The sequence below is a fragment of the Rhopalosiphum padi genome, chromosome 1 (genome assembly GCF_020882245.1).
Source record: "Rhopalosiphum padi isolate XX-2018 chromosome 1, ASM2088224v1, whole genome shotgun sequence".
Taxonomy (NCBI): Eukaryota; Metazoa; Arthropoda; class Insecta; order Hemiptera; family Aphididae; genus Rhopalosiphum; species Rhopalosiphum padi.
Genome location: NC_083597.1, coordinates 85,839,090 through 85,864,613, shown reverse-complemented (window position 1 = coordinate 85,864,613; position 25,524 = coordinate 85,839,090). Strand labels below are relative to the sequence as shown.

Here is a 25,524-nt window from a genome sequence, read left to right as displayed (position 1 = left end):
GTCAATCCACTAGCTATGTCTTGTACTTATAATCTACCAATACAACATTATAATAATATGTATAATATACATATTTAATTTATATATTTTTTGTAAAATGATATATGTTTATGTATATTGGAAGTAAGGCTATATATAGCATGGGTACGCTTCATACAATATTATACTTTCATTTCATTAGTTTTCACATAAACGCAATAGGTAAATATCGTAAATGCAGAATATTATATTCGTAACGCATAGATAGTATACTATATAATAATATAATATTATTTTGATGATAGTCAAATAAAAATAATAATTATTAATATCGTTTAACTATATACACCGCCATTTTATACATCATTCACCACTTTATTGTTTTTTAGACCTGATAAAAATTTGTTTTGACAATATTCACGTAACATACTCAAAACATGAAAATATAATATTATAATGCTTGTTGTAACGAGTAATCACGATTCACGGCGTACTTACCTATGTTTAATAATAATATATAACCTATTATACATTTAACTGTATTTTTTATACTATACGTAAATTAATACATTTTTCTTTAAAATAATTCGCTGCAGTTTTGTATGATGTTGATCACTAGTATAAATTAAACAGCTGAGGAATCACTTTATAAACCTTAAATGTATAATACACTTTTTTTGTTTATAAAAGAAGAAAGTAAGTAAGAATTAAGAAGGAATTTTCGGAAATTTAACCCCTCCTCCCCCAAACCTGAAAAATATGTCGAAATCATTATATATTTTTTCGGACAAAGTCGGGTAATGCAACTAGTTAAATTATAAGATCCTTAAAAACAAATTAATTTTATTAAAATTAAAATAACATTAATATATTATAATAATAAAAATAGGTATTATAAATTTATAATCATTGTTTTTTTTAAATTTCAATCATAGGTTACCTAGACCCTAAGCTGTTATAGATAATGATTTATTACAACTTATGACTATCATTGTTTACAGCTTAGGTATTAATAATATTTTATTAACTGTTAAACACTATTTATCTATTGTTGAATACTAAAATAAATGTCTATTTTTAACATATTATATTTTTGTTATAAATAAGGTAGCTTACAATAAAAACATGACTATGATAATAATTATTATGGTTTTTGATATTTGTATTTTATTTTTTTATTATCATACCCAAGAAAACTAATTTTAAAAATTAATGAAATAAGTCATCATAGTTTTATTATCTTTGTCCTGCAAACAATAAATGTTTGTATTTTTATTTTGTTAACGATGATGATGTATACAATATTATATTTATTTAAAGGAAATATTCAAGTAAAACCTTGGTCCTGTATACTTTAGTTTGCTGAGAGATGTTTATCTATATTTCTTAATTTTAATGAGACTACTGGGCACTTATAAACACATTTTACTGAAACAAACGTTCAATTAAAAAAAAACATATTTAACATACTATTATTAGTTTTTGGTATATTAGGCATTTAGATGGTGAATATAATCGACAGGTAATTTAATAGTAATGCAATTTTGTTTCGAACACAAAGAAATGTGCACAATAATCAATCAATCAATTAATATTAATGGACATTATACTACTTTTCTTTTTAATTCTCATTATTATTGCTTTAATGATTATATTATTAATAGAAAACCAACAAAATTAAAAATATTTGTTTATTTTAATATTTAATAATTTTAATTGTTTATATTTTACAGTGTTGAAATATTTTACTTTCAACTTCTTGATAGTTTTTGAGGTAAGAGTTATTATTAAAATACATTGTTTTTTAAATATAAATAAAATATATACATATTATATTGATTTAAATGTAAAGAAGTTCCATTATAAAAATCCATTTACATTCCATATTATACACAGCTCATTTTATTTTTAGGTATCTAAATATTTCTAATGTTCAAATATATTCTTATATATTTAAAATATGACCGAATATTCAAGGTTACTAATTCTTAGTTTATTTTGAGTTAAGCAAGTAATTTATTGGGTTTTACAATGAAACAAATAATTGTTTGACAAACAACTCTTTTTCATAAGTTTATTCATAATTTTGAAACTATTTAATAAGGTTTAAGGTCATAACTTGTAACGATATAATCAAAATATATAGTATCAGTAATAGATTTAATAAAAACTAATACTGACCAAATTTATGTTGTACTTGTTGTAGAGAAAAAAAAATTATGTTAACTTAATTGTTATTAGTTATTTAGTTAGTTGTAGGCATAATAAAAGCCATTTCTCGTTATTTGAAATGTTTGAAGTTTTTAAGAATACTTTATCATAGATAACTTATAAAAAAAAAAACAATACGATTATAAATTTATATTTCAACGATTTGGTATTATTTATTATTATATACGTCATATAAAATGTTTATATTTAATAAAACTGATCGAGTTGTTTAAATAGTGTTTGTTTGGATCAGTTTCAACGATGTTTTTACCATAAAATATTATAATATATATATTATATATTATATATAGATATAGTCGGAATTTATACAAAAAAATCGTTTCACAACCGAGCGTTGTCGTTATCGCATGGGGTTAAAACTTAAAAGTGCATATAATATGCATACATGTTAACGGGAAATATTCAATAAGATTAAGCACGATTAATGTCCATTTACAGAAAGATTCCTGAACGTTGTAGAAAAATTAAAGTCGAGATACCGATTTCTCTTCGACCTTGGGCATATACAGCAACCGCCACCAGTGCAGTGGGTCACGATTTAAACGTTCGTTTGAATGTTTTCTCTGTAAAGCTAATACTGCAATGATCAGGGTTGCTATTTTGAATTTTGGGAAAACAAGCGCATATTATGTTATATTGTAATATTGTTGCAGGTCATGTGTTATGTGTATACTATTATAATAGTAGATACTTGGCATATAGTATATTACAATATATACTTTTTATCTAATTCACGAATACTAGATGTCCTAATAAAACGGCCAATGCAAAATGTGACCATTAACTCGAAAAATATAATATCGTTTATTGATAAATCACCTTAAATCATGTTTTAAATCCCAAAACCTTTAAACATAATACTATAAATTATTTATATGGTCTAAACTATTGTGTCTGTATTGAGTTTTTGATTATTTTTGCGAATGAAAAATGTTAGTGTTTAGAGCGCATCATAACTGCAGAATTCATAACGTGTTCAAAAATGACATTAATTATAAATTATCAACATAATATTATTTGTTTGTGTTTGTGTATCTATAAACTTGATATTAATGTCTCGTGCTTCGATATATGAAATTTGACGATTTGTTTCGATCGGTTTCTCGAAGGTGAAAAATATAATCGTCAAGAGTAGCCGCGGTGCGAGTGTAATGGAACCGGTGGTTGGTTATTAAATTATAGTGATCGTTCGACGGATTTTCCAATCACGAAAACCGGTAAAATCAACGTTAATATTTGATAGTATAACAATAATAAAAATAAACTAAAATAAACTCTCTCTCTCTCTCTCTCTCTCTCATTCTTTCACTGCTGATGCTGACTATACGACTTCGACGACACCGCTGCAGTTTACGCGTGCGAGAGAAACCGCGTGAATACCGCGTTGCAAACGACGGACAAATGACTTAGCGCGCACGGCCAATTAATAACGCGTTCGTACGATATAACACATTATACACTCTCCAGCAGTTGGACGGGTGCGGGCGAGCGGGTGACCCACATTCGCACCTCGCGCGGTCCATCCGTCTTCCGATCATACGAGAAACGCGTTAAATACGTGCACTCTCGCCCAACCAAGTTCTCCGCAAACGTGTATGATACATGACACTCGGCAGTATCACAATTATTCACAGTGGCATAAAAGTGTTACGAAACTAAACTTAAACGAAATCGTTGAACTAAAAACTAATTGTATGGAGGACTAACAACTTCCAATCTGAATCCTAGTTCCAAACACATAGATGATTTAGGGGTGTGTGCCTATTTTGTTTTATGAAGCAACGAGGCACGCGTATTTTGATAGTTGAATTAGTTGATAATGCCATTTTAAGATATATATACAGTTTAGTATTTAAAACTCAAATTGTAATCAGTAATTAAAAAAATATCAAAATGGGTTTCAGACAAAGAAAAGTTAAAAAAGGTTATAGCTAATGTTATGTCCTAACTTAATAGTGTATACCTTTATGACCTAATTATACGTTCCTGTATTCTGTAGCAATTGATTTCCGCGATGGTAAGTACCTCCTAACTACTAAAATATTTATTTAATATTTTAGTTTAGTTAAAAAAAATAAAATATTATCATGATTTAAGAAAATAATTTAGACTTAATTGCAATCAAATACCAAAATTAAAAACAATATTCTCAATAATAAATAATAATATTAACAGTTTTTAAAGTCCAAAAACCAATTTTAAATGTTCTATTTATTTTTGTTTACTAATTACTTATAGGTGATCATATTATAATAATGCATCATATTTATTAAGTTTTTCAACTTAATTTAATTTAATTTTTCCAGGGGTTGGAATGGGCTTATTAAATGTTATAATTTTAGGGTATATAATACCTATATATATATATATTTTATAATATAAAAGTCATAATATATAATATAGTATATATTATAATTTGGCGATAGTTACACCTATATTAAAAATTGAAAAAAAAATTGGAGCGAGAGACCATTGGTTCCTCCAGGTATGACATTGAACTTGAGTTCTCGTACAATTGACAAGTGTATCTTACAACGCGTATTGCGAGGAAGTTTCATATCGATTTCGTAATATTTAATAACAATAGACAACAATAATAATATATAATATAGGTAGTCGTCGAAACACGGCACCGTTTAGGTATACAACAGCACACGTATGGGCATACACCGCAAGTCATTATTTATTAAATATTGTTACGCGGAAGAGTTGTGTACGAATAATAAATATATTATCGCTATTACGATGACACCGTGGCCAACGGTGACGCGACATCGAGTGCGCGCGGACGACAATTATAAGCAGGAACGAAAAAAGAAACAAAACAAACTCATCGCATCTGCGCGCGACGAGTCCGACTGTCGAATACGTGCGGTGTACATTAATGAATAGTATATTATTTTTTTTTTTTTACCGTACGTGTACGAATTACCATTCCAAGAACCCGATGAACTCCGATGACCACACTTAAACACGGGCGTAATAATAATGACAATAATTATTATAATAATAGCAATAGCAATAATAACAATTATTATTATTATTATTGACAGTGGTCCGTCAATAATAAACGAAAACGTACAATAATATTATATTGTTGTTTGGTTTCTTGACACAGTTGCCACAGAATATAGAGCTATGTCTTCGAATTTTTATATCATATCGGTGTACATCAGTTCGTGCCGTTTGTAATATTTTTTTCGTTTGTTTCGACCGCCGAATTACCTACTTCTACACTCGTCAAAAATAACATCGAATAAAAAAAAAACTATGTAGTCTATCGGACGTTTTTATAAACATTTATATTTTATATTTCCATAGAAAACATATTCGACGTAATATCCCACCGCAGTACCGCACACATAGTGTTTTCAAACGACTACTTATGATGTTCGGACGTTAGTTATAAATTATAATATATGTATTAAAAACGAGATATTACAGACGCGGCACCTGCAGTTACGTGTTTTTGATTCTAAACTCTAAAAGTCTAAAGTAAGAAACCACAAACGTCTTGCAACACCCTTAAAATAGAATTGAAACATAATATCACAACTTATTGTAGGTGTATAATATTAGGTATATAATATATACAATTTTGATTTTTTAACAAAATATGTAATGCGTGGACATTTAATGGCAAGAATTTTTAAACTTGAGATCAGATCCGAAAAAAATCAACACTTAATTATACACAGCGAATATATATGTATTCGGTTTCATCAGATCGATGTTTGGAAAACAACGAGAAACCGTACATTATCGTTTCGCACGATGATAACAATAACTATACGTCCACTGTCCAAACATAATATAATAATACATATATTATAATAAGTATATTATACGTTTGTAGATCAAGTCTCTAAGCCAAGGCCAAACTGGCGTGTAATCCAATACGTGTACCTATATACCCTATATAGGTACACAAAAAATATAAGAGGTGTCCGTTTTATTATATTTTACAGTTTATCCCGACAACGCCGTTGGTATACACTATACTGTATACAAATAGGAAAACGGTTTTGCAACATTGTCCTCGATTTGTGTTCGTCCCGGGGCCAAGGTTTCCCGAGTTGGGACAAAATGTGTATCATTATGGCCGTTATCACTAGACAATGTACAATCGTTGTATGATTTCATAACGTCGCTTCGAGCAAATGTAATTCTACTCGCTTTGCACAATACAAATTACAAATTAAACTGACAATAACACACATTAATCGATAATTGAAATTTATTTAACTCTGCACAGAACAGGGTTGAGTGCACAAGTTCCATAACATGGCTTGGTGGGTACTCGTGTAGTCGTATGCCGACTACCGTATTACCTATATTGTGTACTAACCGCTTCACCTAACCTAACCCACTTGACCGACATTTTTAAAGACACAATAGGAACCTACAATACTTGTCTCATTCGATACAAAATTACTATTTCTATTTTCAAATCGCTAATTGGATACGCACAATATATTCAAACCGATAAAAATTATAGAAAAAATTATTTATTCACAACGACGTCATAATACTTTTATCAAAACCAGTTTAAAATTCGCTTATTCCTGACTTTTTATTTTTTCGTAGTTAGACGTTTAATTAATATAAATATATAAGACATATTTAATGAGAGTAATATGAATAAATAATAATCTATAATAAACTATATATTTATTTTGAAGCGGATAATTATTCTACTAACTTTCTAAAATATGAAGTATTCAATAAATTACAAATTATCTTTATAGTGAAAAATGAATTTTACCATCTTGAATTTAATACAATATAGAAATACTATTAAACTATTTTGAACTTCCACTTTGTAATTATCAATTGAAATTAAATTAATCAAATACAAATAATACGACAAGTTTTTTGTTGCCATACCACAAATTTGTTTCGTGACTATTTAAATGGTAATCTAAAATACATTTAATTTTCATAGATTTTACCTTTTTGTTAATGTTCCTACTTCTAATAGGTTAAGTCTAACCACTGATATTCTAAAAGCTATTATCCAAATTACTCTTATATTATAACCTATACGGCTATACAGAGTGTAACAGAAATAAATGATAAATGTAATTAATTAATTTTGTAATAACTTTATTTCTAATACATTAAAATTCTGTTTTGTACTTAATTCTTATTATAAACGTAAATTTATAATAAAAAATTAAAATTAATAAGAACAAAAGTTATCACACAATTAGTCATTTATATTTTTGTTCCACTCTGTACACAGTGCACACATATTGTGTCTAATTATTTTGTACCTCCTTATTGTATGGCGTTTTTATAATTTTAGTTGTATACAATTAATTTTAATGTCATTAACAGGTACTTCGTGTGTTTTTTAAATTCTAAATTCCTTTTATTCTAACCCATAAATAGACATGCAGTTTATTTATTTATATAAAAATTTTATTTTATTGTATTCATATAACAGCGAATAATAAATTAATTAGTTTTTTCTAGTTTGTCTTTTCTCCGAGTTTAGTTAAAAGTGTTTTTATTTCAAAATCAAGTTTAATTTAATATAAATGTTAATAATATGTTATGTGGGTACTTCATTATTTGTCAATTACAATACTTTATGAAATCATCTCCGAGGAATACGTGTCAGAGTGCACGCCCTTTAAATGTTTATTAGTTGTTAGATGTTACAACGTGTATACGTTGTAAACTTGTAAATATACCTTGTATATTACAGTGTCACAATGATTCGCGACTCACGTAATATGTCATTTTGTGTGTCTTACATACGTCACACTATTACTAAGCCATAATACCATTAAATAGTTTCGAGAAACTTATTTCTTCAACTAATACACTATTTGTAGCTTGTAATGACATGCACTATTAAAGTGCGAGTAGCGTGGCGTGGCATATTGACTTTAGGTGGTTATGGCAATATAATTTCAAAGTCAACCTTATACGAAGATGTAGCGAGGTCGATATTATTATTGTTTATTCATACGTCATATAACATATATTATAACATCTATAATAATACTCGATATAACGAACTCTCATTTGACCGATATCTATTTGTCGTACAGATTTGTTTAACACATTAACAAGATGGTATAGCCTCTAGCAGTCTAGCGACTAGTGTTGATGTTTAAAATTCGAAATTGTCGTGTTCTGCGTGGTGCGAGTATAATGGCTGACGAAATGATTGAACGTAAAACTCAGATGAAAAAAAAAATGGAAATAAAAAATATATATTATATTTGCACCCGGGAGGCGCACTTTCTCTTAATTGATTATTCGGATCACACATGAGCGTAAGATTGAATCAGTAGACTACAGCAAGATATACTATACGTATAATAATATGCTGATATATTATATGTATATACGCGCTGCATGCAGTCACTGCCGAGTTGGTTTTCGTGTCAATCGAATCTTTACGTAATACACATGGCGTATCATATCATCATAGGTATATAATACTATATATATATATATATAATACACGCATCAGGAACATAGGAATAAGCAGTTTTTTACGGCCGTCACCCAAAGGTGTGTCGGAAGCTGTATATAGTATCTATAGACGACACAGAACCGGTCGACGTTCGGGTTTTTAGAGTTGACGCTGTACCGTAATACTTATATTTCTGTGCCGTCTATAAATCGGTTGTTGACAAAATATGTTCTATGTCTACGTTATTTATATATATAGTATATATTAAGTACAATATGTAGAAAATATATAAACACGACTTACGTTGTACACCGCACGTAGGCCTGTACGCGATAATATGTAAACAGTATAATATATACCTAATACCTATTATATCTACAGTATAGCCCACTGGCCACTATATACCTAAATGTTTGATGTATACACCGCGAATACGAGTTATGACAAGTTGGTGCGATTAATACACTTAATAACTTAATGGATATATTAGCATATCATATAAGTACGACGAGTGACATGCTGGTTTATATTTTAATAATTTATATAATATTTATTTTGTTAAACAACATAATGTTTATACAACGTGGTACATATATAGCAGGCGGTCGGCTCTAATAGAACCATTGAATCATCGGTTTTGTTTTTAGTAGATTAAATATTAAATTAAATTTATTAGTCTTGTTTTGGACAAAAGTTCTAATTCTCGGTGGACTGGTATATACCCTCCACTTTCCAAGTCCCCTCACAGTCACTACACAACGCTGTCGTATTTATTTTAATATTTCACTTAACATCATGAATTTGACCTAACCTTTACTATTATTGACCAATATGATCCACAGTGCTAACACAGTAGCACACGTCTTAGTAGCGTGCCAGCGTCTATAATGTTCTAAAATCAACCTATGGTCTTTATAATATTTGTAATAATATCATATAATATGACACTCCATCAAATACATATTGACGCTGAGACACGACAACAGTAGCAGTCCACAGACTGCATCTAGTGGATTTCTAACATCATGGATTCGTGTCGAGTAATGTGGGACGCAGTCGACACTAAACTGCAAATATAAATGTCGATCTATATACATGCCAACTCTGTCGGTACAACAATTTAATATCGGACTATTGCCGTATATTATTTATACGCGCGATGTTGTTTTATAAACGCGCGTATATTATGTTCACCGGCAGTATACATGCGGCGATCGTAAAAGGACACTGCGCTATAACGGTTTATCCGAATGCAAATGTATAGTTCATTAATTATACCTTTACCGTTCCTGCATTACGATTACTATCAATTATCATCGTTATTATATGCAGAATTAACAACGATAATAACACGTAAGAACGAACACGCAGCGTGTGTCTGGCATGCACAGTGAGAGAGTACGAGAGAGAGAGAGATTTATGCCGTACGGTGTCGCCGCCCGTACGTATATAATAATATTATTATTATAATTGAGCTAAAATGGGAGGTGCCCCGTCCGTTTCGATTGAATTGAATATTTAAATCATAACTTTCCGCGCGCGCGTCCGAGTGAAAACCATCTATTGTGAGGGCTGCGACACGCCGCTACCACTCTACACCAATCAACCATATACGTAGCCGCCGCCGCCGAATAGAAACAAACAATAATAATCATTATTGATATACATAATGTATACGCAGCGCTTCGTTTTAGCCGATTCCGATGGAACACGGCCGCCGACCGCCATAATACGTCCGCAGTCGCTATATATATTATAATGGTGATAATACTAATTTATCCTTCTGTTCCTTCTGAATCATTCATTAGATCGTTACGGAAACGACGGACGGCCGCGATATTTACCCGGCAGACCCTAATGACCGGTAGGAATGTACGATATCATATTTTCTCGACTTCCATTATTTATATTGTATTCGACAATAGTATGGCGGTAGTCGCGTAACGAACAAATGACGGTCGACGATTACAACATGATGCGTGATATTAATGGATTCTTTTTGTTAGGCCACGGTATTCCGCGTAACTTACTCGGTAAGATTAAATTATGATTTAATATTTTATTGTGTAACTTAAAAAAGAATCCCCAAATCCACGATATCCTAACCAGTTTTCAGTTGAACTATTTATTTTTAGATAATTTGATAAACTTCTAGTCGTGTCCGAAGATTTTGCATCTTAGAGGTTGTAAAGAAAAAGTAACCAACTCAAGTCAATATTACGTAGATGGTTGGCTGTATAGGGGTATACGTTTAGACCCTCCACAAATCAAGTCTGATTATTGTATCACGGTCCAGACTCCGACATTCACGCATTCTAAATTCTTATGTACATATAAACAACGAGATATGGTTCTGTTTGGATTCCAGACGTCGTTTCCGTCTCAAGGGAAAAAATACCTTATCTAAATATTTCACGCGTTAGTGGAATTAAACGCTTAAATGTTATCCAGAACGTACACGGAGGCCATATCGACGACGGCCACCGCGCTTATAATACAGCTTAGTATATCATACAACGGTCTTGTTGACTTTACAACGAGCTTATATAGGATGCATAATGCATATTATTATCATCAACAAACGCTAAACAGAGAGACGCGTAGCGTGTATTAAAGAACGGGTACATTTATACATAATATTGTATATATATATATGTATATATTACATGTATAATTCAAAACATTTTTTTTATTTTAGAACAATTTGTTTCCTAGTCATCACCGTATAAACGTTTTTCTTAATTATAACACCTTAAAACGTATATATTATATAGTACATAGATAAACGTGTATTTAGTGTCTTGTGTACTTGTAATTGTCGTTGTTTTGCGGACATGTCTGTTCCGCTCGAAACGAAAAAACGTCACAGTTTTAAAGATTTGCATGGTATGATTGGCATGTACGTACAATGTACATGTGATACGCCTGCACGACGCGGTGCAATATATATATATAATGGAGGTAAATGATTCGATGCGTAGAAATTTGAGAGTATCCTATACCGGTGACGTGAATCTCGAGTAAATGGCTTTTCGTTGGTTAATTTAAGATGAGATTATTTTATTCATAGATTAGTCTAAAATAAAAACTGTTGAAACAGTAATGAACATATAGAACTCGCATGAGCTTTTATTATAGTTACATGTATAAGGCTTATATGGATTCGTATTTATTTTTTTAGTCTTGGGGTACGAAAATCTTTGTAAAAAGTAAATACACGAGGAAATGTACTGATATGTTACGTATATTTTACTAAAAATAAATAGTTTAAATGTTAACTTTATTTCAGTCGTTTTACCCACTGTACATACTACATCCATGTACGTCACAATATGTGAATCAATATAGGGTGACATTTGTGTTTTTATATTTATTCATACATTTTTTTTGTCCCTCCGTACGAAACTCTTAATCCGATTAAATGAGTTAGAAACGGTCGATCGGTCATGCGACGCGCGACACCGCTGCCGATACCGCGAGAGTTATTTAAATCGACTGCATTCGTAAAACCGCGTTGAAATAAATAAGTCGACACTTCCGCGGCTGCGACACCGTAATTGCAATCATCCTGTTAACCTGGCCTGTTCAGACATAACGGTCGGACGCATATTCAGAGTTCGACAAATTCATTGTTTAGAGGGGTTGACGATGTTGATAAAAAATAATGATTATAAAATATATTATTATGAATATCATAATAGGTATGATATTTTTGAGGCTGAGACTACAAGTTAGGCCTTGTTTTTATTTGCAATCTGGAATATGAATACATTTTGCTATAATTTAAACTAAACTATTTCGTATTGAATGTTGATTATGAGGGTTAATTCAAATATTAAGTGTGGCACTGTGACTTAACTTATTCCCCACATCCTCAAAATCGTTTATGGAACTGCACGCCGTGCAACGCCGTTACTTGCGGTCGTTATGAACTGCATTTTCGTATAGTCTAAGAACCCGGACCATTAATTAATACAGCTTTATATATATATAAGTGCAATGTGCAACACTTACAAACCAATTTATAGTGTTTTCTTCGAACTGCAACGGCATTCGGCAAGAACCATTTTCCATATCTACGGTACACGACGGGTTTAATTACGGAGAGTTGAATTTGTATATGATCTATCGGTAGGTATTATATACCAGCACACAGTATAATAGTAATATAAACGCATATATAATAACTAGTAATAACATGCACCCCGAAAATAAGTAAAAAAAACTTAGAATCACTTTCGAGCGCATTTTACTTTTACCAAAGGCGTGATTAAAGTTAAATTATTATTTAGGATTTCTAAATGCAAATTATTATTCATGATTTATCTGCAAGAACCGGAAACTCAATAATATACGTAAAATGGGTGGTATAGTAATGGCGTACTCAGTGCGTTTATAGCGTACAAGAGCGATGGGAAGAAAATGGGGTACCATAATATACACTGCAGGGAAAGTAGTATTACTCGTTAGATTTATCTAAATATATGGTAGATAAAAGCATTCGACACTACTCGGCTACCGTCGATTTTTATTAAATTTTATAGTCATATTCCAATTCATAGTGTAATTGCAGTAATTTGCTACATGCGAGTTCCCGTACATTCAATTTATTTATTTATTTCCATGTAATAGGTGAATTTCATTGTGATACCTATAGGTACCTATATATTATACAATTTACAATTGGGTAATTATTAACAGTAGTTTATTTGTTTTATGAGGTTTATTCATTTAATTATTGGCTGTATTTAAATCTTACTGCATGGGTTCGTTATAAAATACCCGATAGAATTGCATTCGTATATCCTACGTGATATTTATATATATAGTATAATTATATTATTACAAAACAAAAGAGCTATATTATATATACATTTATACATAGCAATTGCATTCGCAACGCTTTAGAAACTCACGCACACACGGTTTATAGAACATTTACGTGCGACAACAACCAAATCATAACTTGACCTTTATTATAATGATAATGTTTTTATTTCTATTTTACTCGAATAAACATGATGTTTACACGACAGTACGACACGAGGTACTGGTAATATATGAGTGGAATCATAGAGTAGTGCGGATGAGTATAAGGAGCTATTTATTATTTTTAATTTATTGCAAGACTGCAATAGTCATATACTGTGCTAGTTGCCTAGTTTAAAGATACACTTCGAGCCAATTAACGTGAAATACATTATGACATAAATGCAGTTTCAAGTAGAGAGAACTTATTATCAGAACTATGGAATACCTCTGCAATTAATATAATATCCAACGCGAGCAGTATATTGCATCGATTATAACTAAACAAATCATGAACGGACAAGGTTTTTTTTTAATTGTTTTTACTTAACATACATGTATAATATTGTATTATAATATATTATAGGTATAAATCATAATTATTATAAATAAATAAATTGTTGTAGGACAGGTAGAATTTCGATTACGCATTTTTAAATAATCTTTCATGGTGCATATAGCTAGTATATACTAAATATATCATACATATACATTACGTAGCCACATAAGATATTATAACATGTACTACAGTGTAAAGCAGTATACACACACAATTAATGCTAATTATATTTTTATACTTAACTATTAAATAATTGTGAATACTGAATATAAAATATATGTATGTTATGAAATCAAATTAATTTACCTTCTGATTAATGAGGCATTAAAAGTTAAGAAGTGATAAATGGCAGTTTTGTGTGATATACATTTACATGAACATGATAGTTACATATAAATATATATATTTTTCCTATCCATAATATTGCAATTTTATAAATGTTTCACTAATACATTTTTCTTTTTTTAATGTAATATAATTTTTGTATGCTATGTGAATATAATGTAAGTTATTGAAGTTCTAGGTTACTAAAATATAACTTCAAATAGTAGAACACTAGAATCTATAAATTATTACATAATAATATGATAGTATAATATTTTATAATTTATAGTTTTAAAATTTGAATGATTTCGCTTATTACACATTATGAGCTGATATATTTACATATATGTATACCCAAGTTTAAAAATATTTTTGAACTGCATATAATAAAATACAACTTTTATAGTTATTTTTAAAATTCTATATTATTATTACAATTCCATAATACCTACCATACCGGTTATAATAGAACTTATAAGCCCTTAATGATTTAAACTGGTTTCAAATCGGCATAATTTTTTTATCAGTTTCACTATAATACGCATGCGTACATAACTGTTATTGATTTTTTTTAAGCTATATATATTATAAATGATTTTTATAAAAGAATATTATAGATTTAAAATAGTATAACTGAAAAAATAGAAATTCTCGATATTTCGAGAATTTGCATGTACATTTTTATTATTTAAATTATCTATTAAACGCAATTTGCATTTTCACCCGCAAATATAGATTTATTATTATTTTTTTTTTATACAGAGCTTACACAAAAATTTATACTGTATGTCTGTATATATATAATTTATAATACATACCTAATCATAATTCACAAGATTTATTTTTTGTAGCTGTACATAATAACTTTAAATTAGGTAAATATTTTGCTAAAACATAATTGTCCATCGCACATACATATTTAATATTATAAAATGGATATGTTATTTTTTTTTTAATTATATTGAAGCGAACTCTATACATCAATTATTTGGTTAAGATACTGTAAGAACTGAAAAAGTTTATTTTGATTAAATTTATTGATTCTTTTTACAGCGAACGTTAACATAACTCGACTTAACAATTAAATCAAAATAGATCGGAATACATTTGAACCTATCAAAACACAGCGTAAAGAAGATTCTATGATGGGAAAGTATAACTGGTTCGAGAACAAAAAAATACAACGTGAGAATGCAATTTGTTCTTTAAGTCTTTGTACACGATAATAATATGTAGAGGTCACGAATATAATTCATTCAAGTGATTATTAAAAAAAAAAAAAATAATTTAGAATTATACTTGAAATATATGTTCATTTATTTGACTTCGCACAAAATTTAAAGCACATACTTAAAATTGTATTTTTTCTAATATTTTATTGTGATTATTATGTACATTGAACCATTAACTGTAAAATTACATCTGTAAAATCAAATATCAATTGTATACTACTTAGACCGCTGCACGTTGATACTGTGGAAGGATATTGATAAAAATCATTAACTATTTGTATCAATATCCAATAATAATTGTCTTAGACGTTCTGGTATCCTATACATGGCTACATTCATTACATTTATTTTTATTTAAAAATGTTATATAATATGTGTATATTATTATGACATTTAGTATAATATTGTGAACAAAATATGTACTAAATTGAAATCTATACTGACTATACTCGAGATCACACAAAATGATATATTATTGTTTAACTGTTTATTAATTTATCATAGGTTTGATACAACTGAGATGCGAGATTGGAATTTTTTATTTTATTATTTTTATTTGCGTTGTATTCAGTTGCGCCGATGTCATCTGAAATACTTATGAGTTATGACAAATTTCTATGTATCTAGTAGTATGCCTATCAGACCTACCACCCACCCCGATCCACCAGAGGTCATTTTATCACAGACATTTTAGATGACATCACCCCATCACCCTCTTCAATTTCAATTCCCTATTTACAACTAATTATTAATACATTTTCGTATTTCTCTGTTTATATAGTCACTCAAAACAATCAAAAAAGTTTATTCGCTTTAATATTAAAGTTATCAGCACGCAATTGTTTTTACTAAACGTATATTTACCTTGTTGAATATTCATAAAAGGGAGACAGCACAAAGGGGTAGACATTATTTATTATTATGATGATTATTTTTAAAACAAAAATAAGTTTATCTTTTAAATAATTATTATCGAACAAAAATTTACATTTTTTTTATAATTAATAATTTATTAAAATGTTGTTTAACAATTATTAAATAACTAAAAAAAGTCTGTCTAGATAGAGTTTCCTAAAACTAAAATCTTTAGGTACCGAAAGGTATAGGTACTTACCTACCTACATTTATAAGTAAGGTTATTTAGATCTTGGGTGGTCATCATTCACATCCTAAGTTTTATTACTATACTCATATCAGTCATATCTAATGTATCATTATAGAGTACAGTATAGTAGGTATTGTAATTATAGAGTACAAAATTGTCTTTTTGTGTATTAAAGTGATAAATTTGTGACCATTTGGTTTCCTCGAAATGTTCCTAATTTAAAGAAATATACAATATAAATAGTAAATACATTTACATTTTTGTATTTATGGTTGTATGCTTATATCCCCTCGCTTGTATCTATTTAGTATAGATGGTACCTATATCTAAGTAAAATAAATGAAATTTTTACTATCTTTCCGATGATAAATAACATTTTAAATGGATCTTTAAAACTATTCATTCAAATATAAAATAAGTATAAACAAAGATCAATCGTCTAATGATCTAAACAGTAACCTTGGTAAAACAAACCATAAAATACAACTATTTGTATGAAGTCTCAATGTTCTAGATTGGTTTCTATCACATTTAACTAGTCTGCTACTCGAGTTAAATTTATAACACGTATTAAATTGTATACAATAGTATTAGTTTCAAAGCACTGGCATTCATTACATGTAATTCTTACATTTAATCTGTGTATTCAGAGGTGTTTAATAATTTATATGAAATCCAAAAATAAATTTAAAACTTTTTTAAGAGGTTTTATAAGAATGATGCAGTAATTTATGATTTATAAAATTATAAAATTATTAAGTAGTTTATTTTTACCCATAACGGCTGACAATTGTTCAAGAGTCAACTTTCTAATATTTTATAATATAATGACATAATTTAATAGTATATACAGTTTTTTGTATTTCATTATTTCATAATAAATATATAAACAACCCACACCCTCTCTTATTCTTGTACGCGTTTTCAAAAAATGTGTTATACATTTCAAGGACTTGAAATATAATCATTTTCGTTAATCACGCTCTTTTGTGTGAGTTACAGAACTAAAATTTGTATTATGAATCAAAGATCGTTGTATGATTATTACCTATAAATCTGTTAAACATATAGACTCACGTATAGTGCTTATGGAAAACGATGGGGATAAATGGAACACAATATTTTTTCGAAATTATTTGTACCTAAATGTTTGGTTGTCAGCGCTGGACGCTGGCGCCACAGTTCATAATATTTTCGGGACTGAACAAAATAAATATTTTTTTCGTACACATATAAGGCGCCAAGAAACCATAGGAGACTGGCACTATGGGAGATACCATTTTCTAGATGACGCCTGTAGGTATACCACACAGGATAAACAAGAATATATTCCAGTCGAGCCACAGACATCAGTCGGCGTATCAAGTAACACCAATTATCCATGGCTGGGAGATGTACATATAATAATAATCATGCATTCATGCGGCCTGTTATTATTTCGAATATCGTGCATAACTAGGATTCCAATTCATCTTCCGTATATCTACTTATATATATAAGTTGTTCAGATTTCACGATTGTGAATTTATAATGATGAATGATGATTAATGATGTCATTAAGATTATTTTTATTTTCAGCAACGCTATAAGGTTTATTAGTTCTATATTATACTTCAAGGTGCCTGTATTATTATTTTATTTGAAAATCTGATTTATAAATAATATAACGATGATTTACTGTTGTACTAAATTTTTAAAGACAAAGAAATAATGGTATGTATATTCATTTCAATGTATCATTGTGAATTCAGTAAAATCAATAATCATTTATAATTTTACTTGCATTTGAACAATTAATTGTAATCGATTGATATGAGTATGTATTCTAGATTAATATAATATTACAAAAAAAATGTTAGTTCCGTGTTCTACGAAACTTTTGTCAAGTTTATTTATATTAAAATGAAAGTGACATGATACTGATACATGGCATAAAAAGTGTTCTGATAAACTAAATGTTTAAAAACAGATCAGGAAATCAGGTATAATGCTTCGATCATATGTTGACATACTTATAAGTCGCGGTCGGCACCCTCGGGTACCATTTACTTGTTTATTAGAATAATAATAACACTAATAACAGGCAAGGCATGGCACATATAGCCTACGGGCTTTATTTAGCTCAACACATAAAAGACGTTTGTCTTTGATTACCTATCTCTATACATACAAATAGATGGTACCATGGTGATTTCCTGGCGCGCGCGTGTGTGTGTGTAATGAGTAGTTTGTAATTTACACAGTATACAGAAGACTGTGAAGAGTACCTCTTTAGTTGTTGTCATTTGAATTGAGAATCGATATGGGTTTATGAATAGATATATAATGTCTTCTTTTCGTTTATTGTTAAATAGTAAATAATATATATTATCCACAACTAGAGCGGAAAATTGTATTCTTTTCGGCACCGTTAAATAAAAAGGAAATCATTTAAACATTAAAATGCTACCTTTTGGTTTAAGTATAGCCGTCATGTTTAAAATTAATATGCACATACTTAATCTTTTGTTTGTAGGAGAAATTAATCAATGTATTTCTTGTTTTTTTTTAAATTACTATTTAATTTTAGAATATAGGTATTGAAGCAGATGATAAATTAAAGAAGAGTAAAATTTGATAAGAGTATTACATTTTTGAGATTGAAACTGTTGTTTAAATCATTTGTCATTGATTACAATTTTACACATTAAAATTATTTTTTTTTTTTTTTACATGGAATTATTAAATTAGGTTTGTTTAATAAATCACAAATATATAAAAATAAATACTGAGTCTGCATAATCACTAAACCTAACTCCAATGATCATTGACCAATATATATTTTTAAATCCAAACTATCATATTTTAACATATTCAATACCTACAATTTTATATCGGATGGATGACGATTGATCAGTAAGTTATACTATCTGTATAAGTATATAACCGCGTGTTATTTCGATCTAGATATTCTTTGACCACGGATATTGAATTGTATAGATAATTTGATATTATTAACAGTCATTGTTATTATTTAATAAGTTATCAGCTGATAATTTATAACGAATTAAAAACAAAAACTCTATACAAAGGCTATTATCGTTTTTTTTTTTGTACATCCGTCTTACAAGCACATGACAATGGAAATTTATGCACAGTATTTCACATTTAATTATTTCGTTAACTAATATAAGACTTCTGGTGTGAATTTATAGTAATTGTCAAATTTAAAGGTAACTGACAACATTACCTGAGTTTTCTCAGGGTTATTATTTTAAATTACCTATTTAATTTTAAAGATAGTTATGACTGTTATGAGTATTAAAAAAAACCATAAGCTAGTAATATAGTCAATGGTTTATGTTATTTTTTTAGAAACCAACCCCTATAGTTGATGTGAAACGTTTATTATCGTATATGGCTCCGAGCGTTTAAGTTTCTCGTGATAAAATATAATGAGTACATATTTTCATCGTTGAATCATCACTCGTAGTAGTCACTATATACCTGGTATATTCGTCACGATACAAATATTTTGAAATGCGCGTAATACATTATAGATACAGTATTACGTGCAGGAGTATTAAGCATATATATATTTGTTTATTTTACTATAAGGTATGAGCACATCAAATGTAAATAATATGACCCTAATAAAGACTGTAGTTGTTTGTTTTTTGCCTTCGATCGTCTGCATTAAAATATTACGTAGTAAGTACAGGAAACATCAATATCGATGAGTGTCAGAATCTAAATGCTCAAATCGTCCAACATCATGCTGTGTAGTGTGTATACCGCGTCGGCGTGTGTATAAATTAATATCGTCATTCGCCGTAAAGAATAAAATTGCGAAAGAACGGTTCAGATGTAATAATACTATTCTAAGCAAAACAAATGTGCTCTGCAGTCTATATGGACGTGTTTGAACTTCGAATGGAAGTCGATATACCTATGCCTGCATCATATATTTATAGAATATCTATCCAATGTGAATAATATTGTTATACTACGTATATTATGTTATATCTGCAGCCATGCACGCGGCGGTCTCCCCTTTTTTAGTCACTCGCACGTGACCGACCGGCTTCTTCCGGCCAATGCTACTCGGGGCATACATCGTATACGCATAACCCCGAGTCGCGTAACACCCCCCCCATCATCAATCGATTTCTGCTCAGCTTCTCTGCACGTCTCGTCGCTACTACAAATAAGTTTTCCCCCAATGATTACACATCGTCGCGGGTCGACCGACAACAGAGGGTATCATAATACGCACAAGAAACGGCAAAAAGAACGACATCTCGCCCGAATATTTTTGATTTTTTTTTTTACTAACCTTCTCGTCGATATCGCCACCGTTGCGTATACACCTGTACGTGTCCTACGGGAATTGCAGTTATTGAGTATTATCCATGACGTCACGGGCAGCGATCGAATTTTTCGTCACGACACACACTCGCGGCAGCACACGCACTAGTGTTTACCCGTGGTAAACGATAGGGAGGGAGCGAAAGATAAAAAAAACGGTTTGACTTTTATATAAATTATTCGAATTCCGAGCGGGCACCAAACGCACGAAACGACGATTACGACAACGAACGACTGGAACGCGTGCGAGCCAAACGAATGTTACCGGCAGACTGACTCGGCGGCGGCATCGTGCGGCACCTGCAGTGCACCACCAATGACCACCACCACCACCGTCACTAAACATAACTTCTACTACTACTAATACTACTACTACCACAACTACTACTACTACTACTACTATTATTATAAATTTATACGACGGATATAAGATATAACTATATAAGATATAACACTACATGGGTACCCGCCACGGTAAGACGGCGACGGTAGACATTCCGGTGTCCGTGCTAGATCCGTCGATTGCGTCCCTGAAAACGTCATATTATCAGTATTATATCACACATAAATATAATAGTATAAAACGAATTTTTTATATTTTATATTTAGGCATACTAACTAGGTGTTATATGATCCAATCGATAGGCACACCTCTCCATCCGATATATTTTAGCCTCGTCGACGATTTTTTTGTCTCATATTCATGTTATTATAGTGTGTTAGATTACCTACCTATTATTACTGCAGCTGATTTAATACTACGTAATATTAACAACACGGTTTTTTTTTTATTATTATTATTTACTCGAAAAAAAAGGATTTATATGTAAGTAACTATGATGGTAGTAGTGTAGTACATAAAGCAAAATAGTGATCAGTTGGTAGGTAAAGTGTTCAAAATTACATACGTTTATCAAATATTTAATTTTTTTTATTAAAAAACTATTTGCCATCTGCGATATCTATAAGAATATTAAGTGTAATGTTTTATACATGCTGTTACTGTAAAAAACATTTTTTAGATTTATACGTTTATGTTTACGTTTAAATATTATATTATTTAGGTACCTATACTACCTACACATTATAATACATTATCGAGAGTATGTCTAAGTTTATTGAAGAAATTTCAAAATTGTATTTGTATTCGCTTAAAAGTTAAAGTTAATATCATATGAAAGCTGGTCGGAAATTACTTCAAATAGTATTTTCCTTTCACTGTCAATTTGATCTAATGAAAAAATAATAAACGAAGGTAAACATATATATATATATATATGTATATATAAAATATATGGTAATATGGTATCGGTTTAAAAACTCAATGGTAATTACTTATAACGAATTAAAAATCATTTGTAAGTCCAATGTCACATGGAGAAAAATATAAAAATATATAATTACATATAAATATATAGCAGCACTCTAAAAAGACGTATTTATGTAAAATTGGGAGATAATATTGTATGCTTTCGGCTACTTTCTACACTCGGCAGAGCAGATAGTAGATACCTACCTAGCATATTACAATCATATATTTATATATATTGGTGTCAAACTTTTTACCCGCCAAATGTTCATTCTATCTAACCATACAACCGTTGTTGGGTAAGCAGACGAAATTGATTTCTTTTATATTATGTATAAATATAATAAAATAATAATAGTTCATATTATAGGCGGACGGTTGGATACATCATTCAAACACCCTATGGGCTACAGTATAGAAGTCAGTATACCTACAACGTATTCTACCTGCAGTCTGTAGGTATTGTATTATATGTGAAACACCAGCTGTAATGCTGTATAGGCTTACGTATTTGATGTTTCTACATTGTTTGCGGTGTTTTCGTACACACGTGGGGCTGCCGCCGCCGCATACCTCTATCCAAGGAAGCTATATACATATAACATAAATAGAATTTTAGCTGTGTAGGTATAGAAATTATTTTAGGTGAGGTGCGCTTACCTACCATTTATAGCTATACATAATGTATACTACGAGTACCCATATATACCTAGTATCTTTTCTTCTTATTTTTTTTTATTATTGTCCTCTCGTATCAAATATATCTCCGGGACGCGTCAGGTTAGAAAAAACAATATCTTGCAGAATAATATCATCTTTACGCGTTTCTATCTCCGACTTTGGGGCACGTCGCCGTTACATAATATAATCTAATAATAATAACACCCGTCGCGGCATCACATCCGGCCGGACCGGACACGATACATGGTGTCGGGCATCACACGATACAACGGTACAGTGACCGAAAGGAAGATCGCTTATATTGTATATATCAATACATATATATATATATATATATATATATATTTGTTGTTTATATGTGTATTTTGATCGCACCACACGAACCACATAGTTCTACACTTATATATATATATATATATGACTGCACCTTGTAAACTGTAGATCGATTTTACGCCACTTTTATAATCCTTACGACCTGGTGCATAATATAATATATTTATATATCTTTATTATACGACATAGGTTTCGAAGAATTCGATTGATAACCATTGATATTTACTGATTTACGCGTACATACATTTGAAATAATAAACACTGTACAGTGATAAATTATTTTACTTATACGCAGTTAGTTCGTGAAAACCAATTTAAACTGGTAATTACTAATTTGGATAGATATACTGCACGTTTCACCAAATCAGATTTTGTAGTCTACGACTATAGGATTTAATAATGATTGTGGGTAATTTGCGTGTGATATGCTAGTACTGCAGTACAGTTATGTATATGAGCTGACTAATTTTTCAATTATATTGTGCAATGTAAAAGTACACCACGAAAATGTAAATTTATTTACGAAAATTTACTGATGCTAATTATTTGAATGAATATTTTATATCGAATGCTGTTTTTAATGTTTTACTTGTGTTTATGTATAAAATAATGTATACAACTACAGTATAGTTACCTACTGAGGCGGTTTCTTATATATTATTGTAGCTAGTATAGGTACACTCGATTAATGACTATAAGCATTTATTTAGTATTTCTTACAACCATCTATAATTAGGATGATACCGAGGAACGACTTCTGATAACTTAGCACCCAAATACAATTGAATGCATAGACCATAATTCATGTATCTAAACTATTTAGGATTACTATAACCAGAGTACATTTCGTATTGGTAATGTCAAATTGTACTTTTTAACTAAACTAAATGGTCGAACTATACTCGCGTAAAACAACAGCTAATGATAATTTTAAACTACACCAATGGTTAAAATCGTTGTTACTTTAAAGTCCAGCTTTTAAGAAGTGTTTAAAAATGTTTAACTCATCTTTCAAATGTTTAACATTTTTGTCGAAATTCCCCTTTTTAAACCGAATGAAGTTCGACCAGTACTTTTTTTTTCAACCCAAGTGCAATTTGACTATACATACATTTTTTTACTATGGATAATTCTACCCCAAAAAATTTAACCAAAAGTTCAAGCTTGCGTTTACCATTCATATGATAATTAGTACTCGCTTATAAATATGTATAAATGATAATTTATTATGGATTATTGCTGAAAACCATTTAGCCCATTTAGGTCATAACCAGAATGACGTTAATTAGCAAATATTTCTAGGTTTTATTTATATGTTAAAGATGGATGTTGTTTTTAAATATCTAGAGATTAAATAATATGCTTAATGTATAATAGGTAGTTTTAGAAAGCGAAACGGTTTGAATTTTAGAAAAAGATCTTTTAAAATATGTATCTATCCAATTATTTATTTAGAGGTTAACATGGTCTATATCATCAACTTCCGTGGAGTAATTATAAACGATTACATTTACTAGTATAAAAAAACGAAGTATTACAGTAATGAATATTTTATCTGAACTATTATAAGTTATAACCTCATATAAAATATGTCAACTGTTCATCGTGTTTTTTATTCTATAACTACAAATGGTTCTTGAGATTAGATTATGTAAATATGACTTGAGTTCTGGGTTAGAATACTTGTATAATATATAAATATATTATTAAAAAAAACAGCAGGGTAGAGGAATAAAAATGGTTTTACATATTTTTTTTGTGATATACGTTGTATTTAAAAATTTATTGTTCGACAAAATTAAGTCATGACTAGGTATGATAATATATTTATAGGACTACGTTTGTCAAATTATTTACCAGCGCGTTTAGATGAATACGATAAACATGAATAAAATGTAAACGTGATGTTTTTTATTAGTAGATTCGAGGAAGTTATTTTCGGTGAAGAATTTAGGGGGAGTATGGTCGGCACTTTTTATATAAACAGCATATTTGTGTTTAATACCAATAATAATGCACTGATTTCACAGAATAGATATAAAATTGACATATGCCAAAATACAAGCTATAAAGTACAGTAATACAATTTATTTTATTATACATTTTTATTTAAAATATACATTTTTGTGTTTTTTATGGTAACGACAGATGTTACTGCAGGTTTGTATTTTGTTAGGTGTG

At 29.7% G+C, this 25,524-nt stretch overlaps 1 protein-coding gene across 2 annotated transcripts in view; it reads right to left on the bottom strand.

Moving 5' to 3' along the window:
* LOC132930472 (cadherin-99C) overlaps nt 1–21,307 on the bottom strand; it is a 55,559-nt gene extending 34,252 nt beyond the window's left edge. For both annotated transcript variants that reach the window (XM_060996368.1, XM_060996377.1), the window contains exon 1: nt 20,989–21,307. The gene's annotated coding sequence lies outside the window, so the exon portion shown is untranslated. The remainder of the gene's footprint in view (nt 1–20,988) is intronic.
* Between the last annotated feature and the right edge of the window lie 4,217 nt (nt 21,308–25,524).